Source organism: Miniopterus natalensis, chromosome X (genome assembly GCF_054644295.1).
Source record: "Miniopterus natalensis isolate mMinNat1 chromosome X, mMinNat1.hap1, whole genome shotgun sequence".
NCBI classification, from domain to species: Eukaryota; Metazoa; Chordata; class Mammalia; order Chiroptera; family Miniopteridae; genus Miniopterus; species Miniopterus natalensis.
This window is the reverse complement of record NC_142103.1, coordinates 99,926,936-99,934,819: the sequence shown is the minus strand read 5'-3', so window position 1 is coordinate 99,934,819 and position 7,884 is coordinate 99,926,936. Positions and strand designations below refer to the sequence as shown.

Sequence of the window (7,884 nt, the reverse complement as noted above, 5' to 3'; positions counted from 1 at the left end):
TATATACACACACACATTTATCCCCTTACATTTTGCACATAATTGTAATTATATTATCATATTGTTCTGTGCTTTTTATACTTATTTTGTCTTGGTGCTCTTTCCATTTCAGCATATAGAGCTATATCCCTTCCTTTAGTCACTACTGCAATTATCCCATATTGTGCCCAAAGTATTTCATCATTTCCCTAGGATGGGGGCAGAATGTTACCATTTCTTTTACAACTACAAAAATACTGAAGTCCCTATTTTTATATATAAGCTATACTGTCAAATTGCCCTTCAACTCTATTTGCAGAATTAACTAAGAAGGCCATGAGCATATACATGGTTCACTACTCCAACGAGACAGATTTGAAGGGCAATAAAACATGCATTTGACAAAGGAGGAGAAATTTACTCCCAACTAGACTGGATGACAAGGAGTTAACAGAGGAGCACGATGGAGAAGATGGATACCATTGCCCTTCTTTCTGAGTAAAATCTTCACAGTACAGTTTCTTTATTTACCTCTAATTAAATTCCAAGAAGATAAGGTTATTCCACATTCAAATTTAAGTTTATTGTCCAAAATAACCATAAAGATTTCCAGGTTGTTGCCTTAGTACCTGGGAGGGAATTAATCAGCTTTAAATTCTCATTATATTTATAATGTTGATCAACACTTGTGAATATTGGAGGATGGGAACTAATTTTTTAACCATTTAACAACAGTTCTAGCTGGGAATTAGAAAACCATTACAAGAGAAGCTCATGTACTTTTAAGGATGACCAAGGATAAAGCAGAATTACATGTATATGAGTTGTGATTTATAGGAAAATAGTTTGGACTTACAATGAGCCACAAGAGGAGAACAATCCCACCAAGTTCTAGTCAGTCCTAGAAGCTGTATGTCTGCATGTTCAGGAAACTTAGCCCAGGTTAGGTAGGAATTATGGCCTACAGCAGCAGTAAGGCCAAAATCATTTCTTATCAAATGCAGACCTAACACTAGCCACAGCCTCTGCCCCACCCCTCATTAGCTGTCCACAGCAGACATCATTCATGGTGACTCTTTCCTCTCAAGACCTTGGGGAGCCTTGTATGTCACCTCCAATCAGTCAAAGTTGGCCCAGGAGCTGAAACCTCTTGTCATTCCAGTCAGCAATTTTTCTATCACAAAATCTTTAAAACCTAAAAGAAATATAACTCCTCTGATCATTTGGAATGTTCTACTTTTCCTGCAAAAATCCTATCTGTTTCAGTTGTTCTCACATAACTGGCTCTGCACACTGAGATACCTGATGTTGCTACTTTAGGAAGCAGTCACTCATTCCTACCCCATCAAGTTGTACAATAACACTCGAACAAGAATGTGTTTTTTAAAATCTGGCATGATGCAGTATTCATGAGGAAACAGGCACTTCAAAACTGAGAGATAGTCTATATAATAGTGGGGCTGGGCTCTTCAAAAATGTCAATGGCCTGAAGGACAAAAGAGAGGGAGGCTTTCTAGATTAAAGGAGAATAAAGAGACTTGATAACTAAATGATCTTTGACTGGATCCTGATTTAGAGGGGTATGCTAGGGGACAAAGCATAAAAAAATCAGTGCCACAATCATGGAAACTTAAATATGGACATGTATCAGATAATCATAGTACATCAATGTTAAATTTCCTGCACATGGTCACTGCACCAAGTTATGTAGAAGAATCTCTGTGTTCTTGGGAGATGCACGCTCCAGTGTTTAGTGTAAAGCCATGTGGGAGCATGATGCAAAGGGAGAAATGTGCGGCCCTATGTACACATTTTGCATCAGAAAGTTAACGCAAGCTCTACAGTCAAAACACATGAGTATATATAAAGCCCACATTGCCCAATCTGTTCACATGCCATTGTCGTTCCTCAAAAAGCCAACAACCACATGTCCCAGAACCTCAGGCTGATTGGAAACACCATTCCCACTGCACAATTATGCAGGGTCATAAAATAAACAACAGCTTGTCTTTAAAATTTTTGATGTTATAGTCATCATGGGCTTTTTTACTTAACATTGAATTTTAAAATATTGCACTAAAATATTTACCTTGACGAATGAGTTTTTCCGTGCCCCTTTAAATTTTCTGCCTCACTCACCTCATCCTATTCCTAGAGCTGGTGAAGAATGATGAGGTCCACGGTTTACACACAAATGGTTCATTTAGAAAATATCTGTATATATATTAATTATATATGTACTTACATATACATTATATAGGTGTATGTACACACATGCATATGCTATGTATATGTTCATAAACATGTGTGCATACACAGATACATAGAGAGATAAGCAAATGTGGCAAAATCTTAATTGATGAACTGAGATGATGGATATACAAATATTCACTGTATCATTCTTGCAATTTTTTTGTAAGCTGGAAAAATTTCAAGATACAATGGTGAAGGAAGAGAAATTCCTAAGTGAAAATTAAAACCTGGTATACATTTTTTACAGGTTAAACTCATATTATCTGAAGGTGTTATTCTGAGTGTGATGGTGTATTTGTCCTAGTTCAGGCTCTGCTAAAGGAAGATGATATGTCCCATATGCAAATGTCCATGCAGGAGCAGCCCCTGCCAATGATCTGTGCTGGGAGGCAACCTGAGGTACTCGAGTGAGAGCACCGTCCCCTGACAAGCTGTGACTATTCAAGGGTTCATCCCTCACTACCACAGCTCCAGGAAACGTCTCTGAAGCATCAGCTGTTCTCTTCGTGTTAAGTGCATAAAATCTTCTTGCAATGAGTATGGTTACTGAAAAAAGAATCATCTGTAAACCTCAGGTTGATTTGACATGGCAATATTAGAAATATCAGGAAGAAGGATTACTTTGGGAGAAACAGTTCCTTAATAAAATATGAACAAAAAAACCCTTAGAGATGTTGAATGACATACCCAACCTTGTAAATGATTTAAGGGATTTTGAAAGAATTGAAGCTTAAATCTTCAAGTGACACAGGCAAAGTTATTTTTTTTTAAATAATGGGTCAAGGCAGATGATGGATATAGTCAAATAAATAATGAGTGGCTAGATACATGCTACACAGACACATGGTATATAGATATATTAGACGTAAACATATATAGACACATGATACATGGAGAGGTAGCACTGGGCATTTGGCTATTCAAATACTTTCCCTTAGGAAGATTCCGTTTGTGTATATATGGAATCACTTTAAACTATTATTTTAACTAGTCGTCACCCTCAGTAAACGCCATCTGAAACAGCCTAAGAAATCGTGTTACCGTGGACAGGCAGCAGTCGGGGCGCGGGCCGCGTCGGCGGGCGGGGCGGGCGGGCCGGACGGGCGCGCAGAGGACGGGGGCAGGGATCCGGGGGGCCCAGGGATCCGACCGGCTCCCCCAAACGTGTGGGCACCGTGCCCAGCGTCGAGAGGCAGACGGAGGGCGGCCGCGGCAGACCGTCCGGCGCCTGGCAATCCCGCCCACTGGCCAAGATGGCGCCGGGGCCGGTTCTTACGCTCGACGTCAAAAAGGCGGAAAGACGTTGGAGACAAAAGCCCCCCCCAGAACGCGGGCTGAGGGGGCGGGGCATGGGACCCCAGAGGCGCCCGCCGTGCTCAGGCCGCGGCGTCGGGACGAGCCTTTGGCACCAGCACCTGTCTGCTGAGTTTGGCTCTGGCTGTGACCAGCTGAACTCACGTTTTCAGTTACAGTCCTTAAAATATTTTAAGAGTTACCAAAAAATACAAGGTTTATGCTACTGTTATTTATAAGAGCAAAAAATTAAAAATAATCTAAGTATCCGACCACATAGAAATAGCTAAGAAATACAATACAACCATTTAAAAGGACAGTTTCAAAGGATTTGAAACTTAGCAGATCATTGCAATATGGCTGTGGAAAAAGCAGGAATCGAAAATACTTTCATAGCCCGGCCGGCGTGGCTCAGCGGCTGAGCATCCACCTGGGATCCAGCAGATCGCGGTTGGATTCCCGGTCGGGGCACATGCCTGGGCTGCGGCCCGATCCCCAGCCCAGTAAGGGGCGTGCAGGAGGCACCGATCAATGACTCTCATCATGGATGTTTCTCTCTCTATCTCTCTCCCTTCCTTTCTCTGAAATCAAAAAAGACTTAAAAAAATACTTTTGTAATAGGATCGCTATATTAAATCAGGCAAATAAAACAAAACCACAATGTACTGAAAACACACTGAAAAAAGTCACTAAAACTTTAACAGTAAAAATTAATTAATAACTATTAGATATATACATGAATAGTACTTTTTAAATGCAGTCACCTTGCCAGGGTCTTTGCCTAATCACCTTGTCTACAATAGTAGCTCTCCCCATCACTCCTTACCCCAATCTTTATTTTTCTTCGTATCACTTCTGAAATGATGATATATTTATGTACATGTTGCTTATTTCCTGTTGCCTCCACCAACACATAGCAAGTGCACGAACTTTGCCTATCCTTTTCACAGCCTCAGAGTGTCTGGCATATAACAGATGCTGAGTAAAAATGTGATGAGTTAATTAATTGAGAAGTTACCCTGTAACACTTCAAATATGATTGAAATTGTAAAAATAATAAGTATACCATTTGGCAAATAAAACATACCATACCTTGTGAAAACTGAAATAATCTCTATTAAGAACCCCCTAAAGCAAGCAATATAACCTCAAATAAACCAGATGATTCATCTGACGGTCTAATTCATCTGATGATGAATCAGATGATTCATCTGATGGATGTAGGACTCAAAGGGAAATTAACGATTATCTGCTGTCCATTCTGTAAATTCATAAATCACAAAACATTGCAGCAACTCTGAGATACAGGCATTTGGGATCTGTTCTGCTTCCACATCTTTCTGAAACCAGAGAATCAGTTCTGGTAAGTGATCTCTTCAGACGGAGTTCAGGATTGAAGTGTCCCCCTCCAAACACACCCACACACCCACACCCACACCCACACCCACACCCACCCACACACACACACACACACACACACACACACACACACTTACCATAGGTGGGAGGCCTCCATGGTCTGCAGGTTCAGGAAGTGGCTGGAACAGCAGGGTTCTCTAGTTCCTTGGGGTCACAGACAGACTGAATATCTTAGGACACCCTGGAGCTTAACACAGAGCTCAGACATTCAGCAAGGAGCAGGCTGATTAAAAAATGCCCCCAGGAGAACACTTTGAAGGTAGAAAGCCTCTAATTCCTGAATGTTCTATGATACGTATTTTATTTTATTTTTTGGCTCTTCTCAGTTTATTGCATGAAGGAGTTACACTAATCCAGGTTAAAAGCAGAGCCCAAATGGTTACATTATACAAGCTGTAAGGTTTTTAAACTTGTAACAGCGGACAGAAGGGAAAATTCTATTCATTGCAAGGAAATCCTCACTTTAGCTTCAGTGAACCAAAAGCACTTAAAACCCGTGAACCTTCAGGTGGTCATCCTTAGCCAGTCCAGTCTCTGTGAGGAACTGGCATATGTTCTTGTGCTGGTCACCCTGTAGCTGAATTACTTCTCCATATTCTGGATGCTCAATTACAGTACCATCGCAGACAAATTTCATCTTAAACACCTTCACTAGTTTCTTTTTAGCATAATCATCAGCAATTCCTTGGACAGTAGTAAGGGTCTCCCTGCCGTACCTCTGTTGAATTCTTATATGTATATAATCAATCCTCAGTGCCAGCAGGAAGCAGATCATCACCCTCACTTGCATCAGCAAAGAGGTCGAAAGAGTGCAGGTTCTGGATACTGGACGTACAATAAGATTCCTTTTCCTTGGTGGAAACAGCCAGCCTCCGGAAGACTGCTGAGGGAGAAGGCAGGTGTGGGGGACTGAGGGTCAGGAAGCAAGGGGGCTCAGGGGGCTGAGTCCTCAGCGGGGGGCTCAGTTACTGGGGCTGATATGTATTTTATTTTATTATTTTACTTATTTATTTATTTATTTATTTATTTATGGCTCCTGGAGGAATTTTTTTTTTAATGTTTTGTTGCCACTGTAAAATGTTACAATTTTAAAGTAGCTATCTCAACCAAAGAGTCTGCATAACATTTCGGAAATGCTTTCTCTGAGATAGTTTTTAAAAAATTATTATTATGATTCAATCCTCACTCCAGGATATATTCCTTCCATTGATTTCTAGAGAGAGTGAAAGGGAGGGAGGGGGAGAGAGAGAGGGAGAGAGAGAAACATCGATGTGAGAGACACACATCAATTGTTTGCCTCCCACATGTGCCCCGATGGGGTCTGGAGAGTGAACGCACAATCCAGGTATGTGCCCTTGACTGGGAATCAGACCCGAGGCCCTTTGGTCCAAGGGCTGACACTCTTAAGTACTGAGCCACACCGACCAGGGCTCTCTGAGACAGTTTGAAAGCAGCTGCAGCAATGCTGAAGACAGCTGGCATTTCTGTAGGAAGAGGGGATATGTATTTTAATTTATCAGTATTTTCCTTTAAAGTTTCTGCCTTTGCTGTTATGCTTAGAAAAGACCTTTCCTTTCATGCATATTCATGAACATTTTATTCTAGTATTTTATAGCATCATTTAAATTTTAGCATTTAAAAAATGAGATGTTTTTGAAATATGATGTGAAATAAGAATTTAACCCTTTCCCCAAATAGTTAACTAATCAAGATTAACTTATTTGATATTCCTAAGCCATGAAAATTAGAAAAAAAATCTAGAACAGTACTAACAGAAATATGATGCCAGTGACATGTGTAATTTAAAATTATTGTAGTCACATTTGAAAAGTAAAAAGAAATGGAAATAATTTAATGATGAATTTTATTTAAGCTAATATATTAAAAATATCATTTCAATGTGTAATCAACATCAAAATCATTAATAAATATTTCACATTCTTTTTATTTCTACCGAATCTTCGAAACATGGTATGCATTTTGTACTTACAGCACTTCTCAACTCAGCCTAGCCACATTTCAGCTGCTCAATGGCTTCTGTACCCAATAGCGCAGGTGCAGAGCGGTGTTTCCCATCCGCAGCGCTACTGACATTTTGGACCTGCTCGGTCTTTGCTGTGGGGAACTGTCCTGTGCTTTGCAGAACGATCTGCTGCATCTCCAACCTCCATCCACTAGATGTCAGTAGCATCCCTACCCTAGTTGCAACCAAAAATGTCTCCAGACTGTCAAATGTCCCCGAGGGTGGGTAAAAGTAGGGCAAATTGTCCCCAGTTGAGAATCAAGGGTCTAGAAAAACTGGGGGAAAAATACATGTCTGGAAAAAAATCTTAGAATCATCCGAGAGAAAATTTTCTGTTTAGAAGCTACTACTACTAGAGTCCCTGAACCATTATAGAAGCACTTACAGTAATTAAAGTCTATCCAATTTCCATGCTATAAATTCACAAAAGGGAGGAGGAGGAGGGGTGACAGGAGGGGAGGGGGTTCAGAATAAGAAAAAGGAGAGGGAGAAGAAGAGAAAAAAGGAGAGAAAGGCTGTTTTCAAATATATCTTTTTGCTTATTTTGGGCCCCTACTCACAGAAATATTATTGACCCACAAATGATGCCTCTTGGTGACCGGCATCAACCTGTAATTATTTCAAAAACTGTGGGACTTTTGATTTTGAAAATAAACTGATGGATGCTTGGGTTGAAACGTGCATAAAACCATGCCTGTGGGTTCCGATAGTGGGAGCACTCAGTGTTGCTCAGTCTTAGAACTGTCTACTTCCCATAACAGCATCTAATAGCAAAAGTGATGAGCAACAGGCCCCAACCCCCAGGTGGGCTAATCTCTTCCAACAACACTCTTACCAACCAGGACCTCCATAATTGGGAGCCTCAATCAATGATGGTGCTTCTAAAGTATTTCTATTTTTTACATATTAAAAAAAGG

General features: G+C 40.5%; 1 pseudogene; it reads right to left on the bottom strand.

Annotated features, from left to right (window-relative positions):
* Positions 1 to 5,431: 5,431 nt before the first annotated feature.
* Positions 5,432 to 7,135, bottom strand: LOC107529485 (eukaryotic translation initiation factor 1 pseudogene; annotated as a pseudogene).
* Positions 7,136 to 7,884: the final 749 nt, after the last annotated feature.